Source organism: Sus scrofa, chromosome 11, assembly GCF_000003025.6.
Source record: "Sus scrofa isolate TJ Tabasco breed Duroc chromosome 11, Sscrofa11.1, whole genome shotgun sequence".
Taxonomy (NCBI): Eukaryota; Metazoa; Chordata; class Mammalia; order Artiodactyla; family Suidae; genus Sus; species Sus scrofa.
Window position 1 is genome coordinate 22655495 of NC_010453.5, and position 14613 is coordinate 22670107.

Sequence of the window (14613 nt, forward strand, 5' to 3'; positions counted from 1 at the left end):
TAACACCTAGACTCAAGGAGCTCAAAAATTCTTTTTAATTGTGATAAAATATACTTGACATAAAATATACCCTCTTAATGATTTTTTTTTTAATGGCCACACCCAAGACATATAGAAGTTTCTAGGCCAGGGACTGAACCTATGCCATGGTTGCAGCAATGCTGGATCCTTTAACCCACTGCGCCAGGCTAGGATTGAACCTGTGGCTTTGAATATGAGCCGATTCAGTCAGATTCTTAACCCACTGTGCCATGGCAGGAGCTCCCCTCTTAACCACTTTTAAGGGTATACGTTTCAGCAGCCTTAAGTATATTCATACTGTGGTACAACCATCATCACCACCCACCTCTAGAACTCTTCATCCTGCAGAACTGGATCTCTACATCCACTAAACGACGCCCCATTCTCGGCTGCCCCCAGCCTGTAGGAACCACCATTCCACTTACTGTTGCCAGGAATACAGCCATTCTAGGTTTCTCGTTCAAGTAGCATTGTATAGTATGTGTCCTTTTGTGACTGCCTTCTTACCTAGTGCCACGTCCTCAAGGTTCATCCATGTATATAGCAGGTAGCAGAATCCCCTTCCTTTTTTAAGGCTGAATAATATTCCAAAGTACTTACAAACCACATTTTATTTATCCCTTCATCCGTCAATGGTCACTGGGTTGCTTCCACCACTTCTTGGCTAAGGTGAATCTCGCTGCCTTCAACAAAGGTGAGCAGAGGTCTCTTTTCGTCCCAGTTTCACATCTTTCAATTCTTTTTTTTTTTCTTTTTTGCTTTTGAGGGCAGCACCTGTGGCATATGGGAGTTCCCAGGCTAGGGGTCAAATCAGAGCTACAGCTGCCGGCCTACACCACAGCCACAGCAACGCAGGATCCGAGCTGAGTCTTCGACCTACACCATAGCTCACAGCAATGCCGGATCCTTAACCCGCAGAGCAAGGCCAGCAATTGATCAAACCTGCGTCCTCATGGATATTAGTCAGATTTGTTTCTGCTGCGCCACAATAGGAACTCGCCCAGCTTTCAGTTCTTTTGGGAATATACCCCAAATCACATCAACAGTTTTAGAGCATTTGCCCTTGAGCTGACCTACTGTTCTTTCCTCATGATCCCTGTTAATTATGCACCAACACTGTCTCATCTGCTTGCCCGGCCCTCTGCCCTCTGGACTGTAGTTTCCTGGTGAGCTGGGAGTCTGTGTTTGACATTCTCCAACTCCAGCGCCATAGAAGGCACACAGTCTGCCTTTGGAAGGATTTATTAAAAGCACAAATCTGGGCAGGTCTGCTGCCGAGAGGAGGGCCAAGGGTGGGTTGAAGGAACCCCTCCCTAACACCCCTTGCCCCTAAAATAAAATGTGATATAAATCAACTCCCCATGGGAGAAGTGGAAACCCACAGAGGGGAAGTGACCTGTCAGGTGTCAGGTGCAGTTAGTGGCCCAGATGGCACCCAAATCCAGAAACCCCTTGTTCTCTGTTAAGAGATGCTGCCACCATGGACTTTGCCAAGAAGGGAAATTATCTTCTCCTCCTCTTCCTTCTTTTTTAGGGCCGCACCCACGGCATCCGGAAGTTCCCAGGCTGGGAGTTGAATAGGAGCTACAGCTGCCAGCCTACACCACAGCCACAGCAACGAGGGATCCAGGCCACATCTGTGACCTACACTACAGCTTGTGGCAAGGCCGGATCCTTAACCCACTGAGCGAGGCCAGGGATCGGACCTGCGTCCTCACGGAGCCTATACTGGATTCTTAACCTGCTGAGCCACAACGGGAACTCTGGAAATTATCTTCTGATGTTTTCTCCCTTGCCTTCTGCCTGACTCTGTCCCTCACCTCAAAGATCAGAGCAGAGCCAAGGATGGAGGGGAGGCAGACCCCTTCCCAGAGCAGCCTTGACCTTGGCGGTGCCAGACGTGGCATGAGCAGGGCCCCGGGGTGCAGGAAGTGTGCTTTCCTTTCTCTGAGCTTTCATCAAGTCCAGGCGGTCTCAGCACTGAAGCACCTCAGGGCTGCCCCAACAGAGGTGGCTCAGCCTGGAAACAGAACCTCCCTCATGGAGTATTGAGGGTTAAATGATCTGAAAAGCACTTGGAATAGTACCTGGCACACAGCAAGGGCCCTGTGGGTGATTTTTATTATCACAGAAGTGGGGTGGCAGGGAGGAAGGGAAGGTGGGAGGCGGGGAGGAAAAACAGGTCCTTGAAATCTAACAAAAGGTGGAAAATCCAGGGAACTCTCCCTTGCCTGCTTGCTGTCTCAAGAAGCTGGCTGGGCTCGCCTTCCTCGCCTTTGTATTGTAAAATTGCAGTAACCCAGCCTCCATGATGTAAAGGAAAGCAATTTTCTGGATTCAGCACACATGGCAGAGAAAGTCCAGCAGCACTGGAGGTGGTGGGGGCAGGGTGGTGGGGTTGGGGGCCGTTGGTCCCCCTCCCCTTCCTGTCCTTGCTGGCTGCAAGGACACTGCGGGGCTACCTGCCCCCTACCCCCCACCCCCGAAATCGCTTGGGCTTCACCTCCTTTTGGCAGGAGGAAACTACTTCCCAGATGTGTAGGGTTTTAAGTGACTCCTAGAGCCTCCAGGCCCTGGACCAGGATGGGTCCTGGGTCCCTCCAACCCCTAAAAATTCCTCCCCTTTGCGGTTCCAGGCTGCATCCTGCACCTGCAACTTGAAGGCACCCCCGCCCCCTCTTTGTGATGGCTCAGAGGGACAAGGCCTGTGGGGCCTCTGTAATCTACATCGATTTACAACCCAGGCCATCACAGGGGGACTTTTTTTGGTTCACATTTTAAAAATGCCATCTTGGGAGTACCCGTCATGGCTCAGCCGTTAACGAACCTGACTTGGATCCATGAGGATGTGGGTTCAATCCTCGGCCTCGCTCAGTGGGCTAAGGATCCAGCGTTGTTGTGAGTTGTAGTGTAGGTCGCAGATGTGGCTTGTTTCCCATGTTGCTGTGGCTGTGGTGTAGGCTGGAAGCTGCAACTCTGATTTGACCCCTAGCCTGGGAACCTCCATATGCCGCGGGCGTGGCCCTCAAAAGCAACAACAACAACAGTAACAAAAAGCCATCTTGTTTCTCCATGGAAACTGACAAGAAGCCTGCAGGAGGGTCCTCTCCCAGCGGGGCTGGCTGGCAGGCTGGGCTCTGTCCATGGATGGGTCCTTATGCTTCGGGGCTCATGCCGGTGGTGGTGCACTCACCACGCTTTTTCTCCACCTTTGCACCAAGAAAAAAGCAAATAGCCAGACCTGATGACTGTTTGCATTGGCCTGCACCCTCTCAGGCTGCAGGGAGATGTCACTGAGATGCATCCAGAGAGAGGGCAAAGGGAGGGACTTCCCAAGTGAGAGGACGCAAGGGCTGGCCTGGCCGGGGAAGGAGGACCGTGTCCAGGACTGAGGAGGGGGGATGCTGGAGGCACAGCTAAAGAAGCCTGAGGAGGCTGTGCCATGAGATACCCCCAGGCCAGTGCAGAGAATAAGTCTTGTTAGATACAGAGTAGAAATGGCTGCTCCTTAGGGAGAGAGAGACAGAGACCAAGGCATAAAGAGGCAGCCTGACATCCCCTGGGGATGTGTTGCCAAGAGTAGCTTCCTAGGGCAAAGCCTGAGCCCTTCCTGCAAAGACTCAGACTATTTTATTTTATTTTTTTTATTTTTATTATTATTTTTTTTTGTCTTTTTGCTATTTCTTTGGGCCGCTCCCGTGGCATATGGAGGTTCCCAGGCTAGGGGTCGAATCGGAGCTGTAGCCACCGGCCTACGCCAGAGCCACAGCAACGCGGGATCCGAGCCGCGTGTGCAACCCACACCACAGCTCACGGCAACGCCGGATCGTTAACCCACTGAGCAAGGGCAGGGACCGAACCCGCAACCTCATGGTTCCTAGTCGGATTCGTTAACCACTGCGCCACGACGGGAACTCCCTCTTTCTTTATTTTTGTTTTTACTTGTTTATTTTTGGCTGTGGAGCTTCCTGGGCCAGGGATTGAGCCTGTGCCACAGCAGTGACCACACCCGGTCCTTAAACTGCTGAGCCACCAGGAAACTCCTCTAGGCCATTTTTTTCCCTTTTTTTTCCCTTTTTTTTTTTGTCTTTTTAGGGTCCCACCCATGGCATTTGGAAATTCCCAGGCTAGGGGTCGAATCAGAGCTGCGGCTGCTGGCCTACATACACCACAGCCACAGCAATGTGGGATCTGAGCCTCATCTGCAACCTGCACTGCTACAGCTCTCGGCCATGCTAGATCCTTCGCCCACTGACCAAGGCCGCAGATCAAATCTGCATCCTCATGGATACTGGTTGTGTTCCTTACTGCTGAGCCTTGAACAAAACTCCCAATTTTTAAACTACTCATTTGGGCTTCCCTTCCAGACTTGTATGCAGTTCCGATCTCTTTGTGTTCCTCATGCAATATTCAGCATGTGTGTCTGCCACGATGAGATAAAATAGAAGTTTCTGTGTACAAGTTTGTGTCTTGGGGACATTCAAGATATCATAACATAGTCAGCGCCTCTGTTTTGAACATTCAAGGCTGAGATCTCCCGTTACTTCTCAAAAAGAGCTTGACTCTCTGGCTCCACCTTACAGTTTGCTTTGTCCTCAAGGTCTTGCACCCCCCCAACCCCCCACCCTCTGACTTCCTACTCACACCAGGCACGGAGAGCATCAATATCCCCTGCATTCCTCCTGAAAGATTTCCTCACAGCTCTGCCAAGGCACTTCCGGCCCCTGGATCACTTTTACCATTTATATTCTAAATTCCTTTTCAGGAGAGTGTGCCCTTTTGTCAGGAGCCAGGGGCTCGCGGACATGCAAAACCTTCCAACTTGATCCAGTGTTTCTAGAGACAAGGGCTTGCACACCGCAGCTGGGGAACTGTCACTCAAGGGCAGGGCCTGGCAGGGCCACTGGGCTTTTATTTTATTTTATTTTATTTATTTTTTATTATTTTCCCACTGTACAGCAAGGGGGTCAGGTCATCCTTAGATGTATACATTGCAGTTACAGTTTTTTTCCCCCACCCTTTCTTCTGTTGCGACATGAGTATCTAGACATAGTTCTCAATGCTATTCAGCAGGATCTCCTTATAAATCTATTCTAGGTTGTGTCTGATAAGCCCAAGCTCCCTATCCCTCCCACTCCTTCCCCCTCCCATCAGGCAACCACAAGTCTCTTCTCCAAGTCCATGATTTTCTTTTCTGAGGAGATGTTCATTTGTGCTGGATATTAGATTCCAGTTATAAGTGATATCATATGGTATTTGTCTTTGTCTTTCTGGCTCATTTCACTCAGTATGAGAGTCTCTAGTTCCATCCATGTTGCTGCAAATGGCATGATGTCATCCTTTTTTATGGCTGAGTAGTATTCCATTGTATATATATACCACATCTTCCGAATGCAATCCTCTGTCGATGGACATTTGGATTGTTTCCATGTCCTGGCTATTGTGAATAGGGCTGCAATGAACATGCGGGTGCATGTGTCTCTTTTAAGTAGAGCTTTGTCCGGATAGATGCCCAAGAGTGGGATTGCAGGGTCATATGGAAGTTCTATGTATAGATTTCTAAGGTATCTCCAAACTGTTCTCCATAGTGGCTGTACCAGTTTACATTCCCACCAACAGTGCAGGAGGGTTCCCTTTTCTCCACAGCCCCTCCAGCACTTGTTATTTGTGGATTTATTAATGATGGCCATTCTGACTGGTGTGAGGTGGTATCTCATGGTAGTTTTGATTTGCATTTCTCTTATAATCAGCGATGTTGAGCATTTTTTCATGTGTTTGTTGGCCATCTGTATATCTTCCTTGGAGAAATGTCTATTCAGGTCTTTTGCCCATTTTTCCATTGATTGATTGGTTTTTTTGCTGTTGAGTTGTATAAGTTGCTTGTATATTCTAGAGATTAAGCCCTTGTCAGTTGCATCATTTGAAACTATTTTCTCCCATTCGGTAAGTTGTCTTTTTGTTTTCTTTTTGGTTTCCTTTGCTGTGCAAAAGCTTTTCAGTTTGATGAGGTCCCATGGGTTTATTTTTGCTCTAATTTCTATTGCTTTGGGAGACTGACCTGAGAAAATATTCATGATGTTGATGTCAGAGAGTGTTTTGCCTATGTTTTCTTCTAGGAGTTTGATGGTGTCCTGTCATATATTTAAGTCTTTCAGCCATTTGGAGTTTATTTTTGTGCATGGTGTGAGGGTGTGTTCTAGTTTCATTGCTTTGCATGCAGCTGTCCAGGTTTCCCAGCAATGCTTGCTGAATAGACTTTCCTTTTCCCATTTGATGTTCTTGCCTCCCTTGTCAAAGATTAATTGACCATAGGTGTCAGGGTTTATTTCCGGATTCTCGATTCTGTTCCATTGGTCTGTCTGTCTGTTTTGGTACCAGTACCACACTGTTTTGATGACTGTGGCTTTGTAGTATTTCTTGAAGTCTGGGAGAGTGATGCCTCCTGCTTGGTTTTTGTTTCTCAGGATTGCTTTGGCGATTCTGGGTCTTTTGTGGTTCCATATAAATGTTTGGATTGTTTGTTCTAGTTCTGTGAACAATGTCATGGGTAATTTGATAGGGATTGCATTGAATCTGTAGATTGCTTTGGGTAGGATGGCCATTTTCACAATATTGATTTTTCCAATCCAGGAACATGGAATATCTTTCCATTTCTTTACATCTTCTTTGATCTCTTTGATTAAGGTTTTATAGTTCTCGGCATATAGGTCCTTTACCTCTTTGGTCAGGTGTATTCCGAGGTATTTGATTTTGTGAGGTACAATTTTAAAAGGTATCATTTTTTTGTATTCCTTTTCTAATGTTTCATTGCTGGTATACAGAAATGCAACTGACTTCTGAATGTTAATCTTATATCCTGCCACTTTGCTGAATTTATTAATCAGTTCAAGGAGTTTTGGGGTTGAGTCCTTAGGGTTTTCTAGGTATAGTATCATATCATCTGCATACAGTGACAGTTTGATCTCTTCTCTTCCTATATGGATGCCTTTTATTTCTTTTGTTTGTCTAATTGCTGTGGCTAAGACTTCCAAAACGATGTTGAAGAGCAGTGGTGAGAGTGGGCATCCCCGTCTTGTTCCAGATTTGAGTGAGAAGGCTTTCAGTTTTTCCCCATTGAGGATTATATTTGCTGTGGGTTTATCATAAATGGCTTTGATTATATTCAGGAATGTTCCCTCTATACCCACTTTGGCGAGGGTCTTGATCATGAATGGATGTTGAACCTTGTCAAATGCTTTTTCTGCGTCTATTGAGATGATCATATGATTTTTGACCTTTTTTTTGTTAATGTGGTGTATGATGCTGATTGATTTGCGTATGTTGAACCATCCTTGTGAACCTGGGATGAACCCAACCTGGTCATGGTGTATAATTTTTTTGATATGTTGTTGTATTCGGTTGGCTAAGATTTTGTTGAGAATTTTTGCATCTATATTCATCAATGATATTGGGCGATAGTTTTCTTTTTTGGTGGTATCTCTGTCTGGTTTTGGAATGAGGGTGATGGTGGCCTCATAGAATGTCTTTGGGAGTATTCCTTCTTCTTCAACCTTTTGAAAGAGTTTAAGGAGGATGGGCACCAATTCCTCTTTATATGTTTGGTAAAATTCACCTGTGAAGCCATCTGGTCCTGGACTTTTATTTGTAGGGAGTGATTTTATGACCTCTTCAATTTCATTTCTAGTGATGGGTCTGTTCAGTTGGTCTGTTTCTGCTTGATTCAGTTTTGGCAGGCTGTAAGATTCTAGAAAATTGTCCATTTCTTCCAGATTGTCAAACTTGTTGCCGTATAGTTGTTCATAGTATTCTCTTATGGTTTTTTGTATTTCTGCTGTATCTGTTGTGATTTCTCCTTTTTCATTTATAATTTTGGTTATTTGGGTTCTTTCTCTCGTCTTCTTAGTGAGTCTGGCCAGGGGTTTGTCAATTTTGTTCACCTTTTCAAAGAACCAGCTCTTGGTCTTATTAATTTTCTCTATTGTTTTTTGAGTCTCTATTTTATTGATTTCTTCTTTGATCTTTATAATTTCCTTCCTTCTGCTGACTTTAGGACTTTTTTGTTCTTCTTTTTCTAATTCGTTTAGGTGGAGGGTTAAGTTGTCAATTTGGGATATTTCTTCTTTTTTGAGAAAGGCCTGGATTGCTATAAATTTCCCTCTGAGCACTGCTTTCGCAGCATCCCATAGATTTTGAGAGGTTGTGTCTTCATTATCATTTGTTTCAAGGTAGTTTTTAATTTCCTTCTTGATTTCCTCATTGACCCATTGGTTTTTTAGTAGCATGTTGTTTAGTCTCCATGGAGTAGGTTTTTTCTCTTTGCTTTTCCCATGGTTGATTTCTAATTTCATGGCATTGTGGGCAGAGAAGATACTTGAGATAATTTCTACGCTCCTAAATTTATTGAGGTTAGCTTTGTGTCCCAATATGTGGTCGATTCTTGAGAATGTTCCATGAGCATTTGAGAAGAATGTGTATTCTGCTTTTTTTGGATGTAGTGTCCTTAAGATATCAATGAAGTCTAACTTTTCTATTGTTTCCTTTAGGATCTCTGTTGCTTTATTGGTTTTCTGTCTAGAGGATCTGTCCATTGATGTGAGGGGGGTATTTAGGTCTCCTACTATGATTGTATTCTCATCAATATCTCCCTTTATGTCTGTTAATATTTGTTGTATGTATCTGGGTGCTCCTGTATTTGGGGCATATATGTTGACAATAGTAACATCCTCTCCTTGGATGGATCCCTTAAATAGTGTCCTTCTTTGTCTTTCTTTATGTCTTTTGTTTTAAAGTCTATTTTGTCTGATATGAGCGTTGCGACTCCTGCTTTTCTGTCATGTCTATTGGCGTGAAATATTTTTCCCCACCCTTTCACTTTCAATCTATATGTATCTTTTGTCCTAAGGTGAGTTTCTTGTAGGCAGCGTATTGAAGGTTTTTGCCTTTTTATCCACTCAGCCACTCTGTGTCTTTTGATTGGGGCATTCAGTCCATTGACATTTAAGGTGATAATTGATAGATGATTATTTATTGCCATTTGAATCTCGTGTTCCAGTTGATTCTATGGTTCTCCATTTTTTTTTTTTTTTTTTTTTTGGTTGGATGGTCTCCTGTTATTATCTGCTTGAGTGTATTTTTTTTTCATTTTTTTCAAATGCAATAATTGGTTTTGGCTTGTGGTTGCCCTGTTTTTTAAGTATGCTAACCCCTTCCCATAATTGTGTGTTTTAGCCTGATGGTCCTGTAAGTTCAAACACTTCATTACTATATTAAAATTAAGAAGAGAGACAGACATACATACAAACAAAAAGGGTTTTTACCTCCTGACATCCCTTGCCCACATTTTATGGTTTTGATGACTCTTTTTTATTTTTTTCTTTTTAATTTTTATTTTGTTTGAAGCATGTTCATGATTAAATCTGTATGCTGGCTTATTTGAGTGACTGCTCTCTGATTGCAGTTTCCTCAGTCCTAGTTCTTCCTTTTCTTCTTCTTCTTCTTTTTTTTTTTCTTTTCTTTTTTCTTCCCTTTCCTTTCTTTCTTTTTGGTTTAGAGAAGCCCTTTCAATATTTCCTTTAACCTGGGTTTTGTGTTGCTGTATTCTTTAAGTTTTTGTTTGTTGGGAAAAATTTTTATTTCCCCTTCTATTTTAAATGATATTTTTGCTGGATAGAGTATTCTAGGTTGCATATTTTTTCCTTTGAGCACTTTAAATATCTCTTGCCATTCCCTCCTGGCCTGTAGTGTTTCTGTAGAGAAATCAGCTGATATTCTTATGGGGGTTCCCTTGTAGGTAACATTCTGTTTTTCTCTTGCTGCCTTTAGGATCCTCTCTTTATCACTAACTTTTGCCATTTTTATTATGATGTGTCTTGGTGTGGGTCTGTTTGGGTTCAGTTTGTTTGGGGCCCTCTGTGCTTCTTGTATCTTGAATCCAGTATCCTTTAGACTTGGGAAGTTTCCAGCAATAATTTCTTCAAATATATTTTCCATTCCCTTATCTTTTTCTACTCCTTCTGGAATTCCTATTATGCGTAGATTGGCCCGCTTTATATTATCCCATAGGTCTCTTATATTGCTTTCCAGTTTTTTGATTCGGTTTTCTGTCTGTTGACCAGATTGAGTGATTTCCATTATTCTATCTTCCATATCACTGATTCGTTCTTCTGCATTATTCATTCTGGTTTTTACTGCCCCTAGTTCAGTTTGCATCTCTGCAAATGAATGTTCTAGTTTTTCTTGGCTCCTCCTTATATTTTCTAGTTCCTTTCTGAGGGTATCTGCATTACTGTTCATATCTTCTCTTAATTCCTTCAGTATTTTCATTATTTCTCTTTTGAACTCCAGGTCTGTCAGACTGCCGAGATCTGTTTCATTGTTGACTGTTTTAGGTGAGTTCTCCTGTTGGTTTGACTGGGGGTGGTTTCTCAGCTTCTTCATCTTGCTTGTTGTTTTCTTTCTCCTGAGGGAGTTGTACTCTCCGTGATGGGGCAGTATTTGCCTTGTCACTGCTGTGGAATATTTCCTGAGGGCTGGCGTTGTTGGTCAATCTTTTTTGAGGCAGTGTGGCTTTTCTGGAGTGTTGATGGGGCTAACAGTGTTTTTTTGAAGCAAAGGAGGACTTCCTGAGGGCAGACAGGACTGAGAGGTCCACACCGCGATGGTAGCAGATTTCACTTGGTCATGCAGAGCTTGCTCTGGTGTTTTTAGGCTGTGGGGTTCTTGCAGGGGGTTGGCGGTGTTGGGCAGCTGCTCTTTAGGGGTGCATCACCCCCTGGGGGCTGGAGCAGCTATCTGGGGCACTGAGAACCTGAGAGGCTCTTCCCTAGGGCAGCCCAACTCAGAATGACAGCCTGAGAATGTAGGCGGATCTTTTCACAGTCTGGCTGAGCTTGTTGCAGCTTTTCTGGGCTGCAGGGGGTCCTGCCTGGAGCTGGCAGTCCTATGCAGCTGGTCCACTATAGCATCCCCTGGGGGCTTGGGCGGGTAGCAGGGCCGTTGGAAACCGAAGAGGCTCCTCCCCGGGGCAACCCGACTCAGAAAAACCGTCCGAGAATTAGGCCGATCTATTTACAGCCTGGCTAAGCTTGTTCTAGCTTTTCTAGGCTGCAGGCCTTTTCTCGGGGGCTGGTGCTGTTTGGTGCTGCTCTGCGGAAGTGTAGCCCCTCCAAAGGGCAAGCAGGCCTGTGCAGGGACAGCCCCTGCGGTGGTAGGCTTCAGGCAATTGTTGAGGCCAGCCCTCCTGGATGGCAGGCAGCCCCAGGTCTGTGAGAGCGTAGGGCGTGGCGGGGGTGGGGGGAGGGGATGCACTGGGAAGCACAGTTTTCAGCTAGCTAGTGGGCCTGTAAGCTTGCTGTGGCGTGGGGGGTATTCTATGGGGACCCACCCCTTCTTCTCTCCCCTCCCCAGCACGGGCGTAGACCAGGCTCTTCTCCCAGGTTCCCTCTGATGTGGCTTTCCCCTTCCCCACTCCTGGAGTATTGCTCCCTTCCTCTGCGACAGCTTTGTTTTCTAGTCTCCCAGGCCGTCTCTGCCCCATCAACTGGTTTCTAGACCTCCCAAGCAGTTTCCGCTCTGCCCCGCCCCCCTAGCCCGGGGACTAATCTCTGGAGCCGAGGTCTCGGTGCCCAGCCCCCACCCAGGCGGCGCCCCCCGGCCCTTTCTTGGGGACCAACCTTCTGCGGCGAGGTCTCGGTGCCCAGCCCCCTCCCAGGCGTCCCCCGGCCCCCTCTCAGGAATCAACCTTCGGAGGTGAGGTCTCGGTGCCCAGCCTCCACCCAGGCGTCCCCCGACCCCCTCTCGGGGACCAACTTTCGGCGGCGAGGTCTCGGTGCCCAGCCCCCACCCGGCGTCCCCCGGCCCCCTCTGGGGACTAACCTTCGGCAGCGAGGTCTCGGTGCCCAGCCCCCACCCAGGTGTCCCCTGGCCCTTTCCCGGGGACTAACCTTCAGAGGCGAGGACTCGTGCCCAGCCCCCACCCAGGCGTCTCAATTTTTGGTGACTGTGCCCGTAGTTCAGATGGTCCGTTGGGTTCTTGATCGGCTTCTCCGCACTCCAACTTACTGCTACACTCTTCTCTGCATCTGGAGATTCCTCCGGTTCGTTTGATCTTTCGCCCGGTAGGTGACTTTCCAGGGTGCGGGATCCCTTTCTCCTCCGCAGTTCCCTTTTGGGAGCCCCCGTCCCGCTCGGATTCACCTTCCCTCACTCTCCTCTTTTCTCCTGTTCTGCCCAATAATGTCACGAATTTCTTGCTGTTATTGGAGTTTAGGTTCCTCTGCCAGCGATTGGTTGCTGTTCTGTGCGAGTCATTTATTCTGTAGATGTGCTTTTTTTGTTGTGTTTGTGGGAGAGGGCGAGCATGTCTTCCTACTCCTCCGCCATCTTCCCACTGGGCTTTTAAATAAAGTTTTATTGGAACACAGTCTGTCCCCTCCAGTGCATATCACCAATGGCTGCTTCCAAACTACAGCAGCGCAGCTGAGGGTTCTCAGGACCAGGTGGCCCACAAACCTAAAATATTCGCTCTCTGGCTCTTCACAGAGAGTCTGCTGACTCCCAGGGTGGAAGTCAGATCCAGGGCCAGCAGAGGATGTGAAGATTTCAAAGGGACCCAGGGCTGAGAGCTGCCATTTGCAGCTAAAACCCGACGGTGGCTTGTGCACGATAAAGGGTATCACCCAAATGGTATTTTGCCTCCAAAGCTCTGGGGACCAAGTGTGGAAGAACTGCAGGGACGTCCGAGTGTCCTTGTGTCTGGATGGGATGAGAGCTGTCTTAGAGCAGCGTGCCACCTGCACGTCTGTGTGCGTGTTTCCGTCCCTTCTGAGGGTCAAATGCCAAGCACTCCGTGCCCAGATCTGTGTGCTTCTTCATGACAAAGACATGCAGGATCCTGAGCAGAAGGACACGATGTCTCAGGGTCTCTGAGCTCTTCGGAGCGCCCCAGATGTTTACAGTGTCAGAGGAGGGGGAAACTCTTGGGCATCAGTGGTAGATCTGGGGGTAGATCCCTTTTGGGGCCCTGCTTTGATTTAATTAAACTAAGTGTGTGGGTGAATTGGTTGCCAGATGCTGATTAGTGAATGGACAGCATTGGAATCATTTGGAGATTTAAAAAATTATATGCATGAACTTCTTCCTCGGTGAGTTGGATTGTCAGCAGGCCTGGGGTGGATTCTTACTTAAAACAAACAAACAAAAACCAACCCATCCCTCCAATAGTTGTGACACACAGCAAGCGAATGAATGCTAAAGGGATCTGGTGTTGATTGCACGTTGTTTCAATGGATTCAGGAGGTGCTAGGGTTTTCTCTGCAGGATCTGCCAATGCACCTTAAATCCCAAATAAGCTGCTTATCGGCCCCTGGAGGTGGTGATTGGCTGTGACTGAGATGCGACGTCAGGTTCTCACCAGGATTCGAAGCGCGATTCAGACTTTCTTACCTCTTGAGCCCTGCTCATCTCTCTCCCAGGGCTTTGCTTTTTCTCCTGAAGAGCAGTGGTTTTTACACTGTGGGTTGCAATCTGCTGGTGGGTTATAAAGTCATTTAAGGAGGGTGCAACTGGCATTTTTTTTTTTAATAAAAAAAAGACTAGGAAAAAAAATCAGCGTGCTTCACATGTGTTTAAGGATAAGTGTTGTTCTGTGAAAGTGGGTGTGTTTGTGCACTGGATTGCCCTGTGTTCCTTTTTTTTTAAATTTTAATTTTATTGGAGTATAGTTGAGTTACAATGTTGTATTAATTTCGGGGATACAGAAAAATCAATTAGTTATACATCAAAATATATCCATTCTTTTTTTTCCCATAGAGGTTCTTACAAACTACCGAATAATTTTCCTGTGCTGTAAACAGAAACAAACTCACAGATTTCAAAACCAGTCTTATGGGTGGTGAGATGGTAAGGGAGGTGGGGGAGGGGAGCAATCGGTCGGGTAGGAATATCATAGTCACACTCCTGCCGTGTGTTTCTTGCTGTGTGCCATGGCAAAAACCTTCGTAAGTCTCCGCTGCACAGCATAAATCAGCCATGACCCTAATTTGCTTAGGGCAGCTCCCATCCCTGCTTGCAAAGGGCTGATGGAAGAAGTCACCAGACAGGGCAGACTGTCAAACACAAGCATTTCCGGGGAGGCTGCTTGGAAACTAATAGAAAACCAATTTGTGGATGACTGCATAGCTTGGGGAGATAGAGCCATCAGGGGAAGTTTTATGGGTGGCCGCTGACGCAGCCTGCCACACTTGTGACCTGGCGACAGCTAGGTTTATCTGGAGCCCAGTGTGGCCAAATTTCAGTTTCTCTTTCCTTGAAATGGGGAAAATCACCCTATTATTATTCTCGTGGGAAAGACCAGATGGCAGGGAGGAAGACTCTATCCAGTGAGAGGTGAACCTCAAAGCTCAGTCCCAGTGATGGCTTTTCAGGATGGTCTGGTAGGTGTGCTTTTATCAGCATTAGGAAAGGAAGAGAATGGGAGTTCCCCTTGTAGCTCAGTGGTAATGAACCCGACTAGGATCCATGAGGATGCTGGTGTGATCCCTGGCCTCGCTCAGTGCGTTAAGGATCTGGTGTTGCCATGAGCTGCAGTGTAGG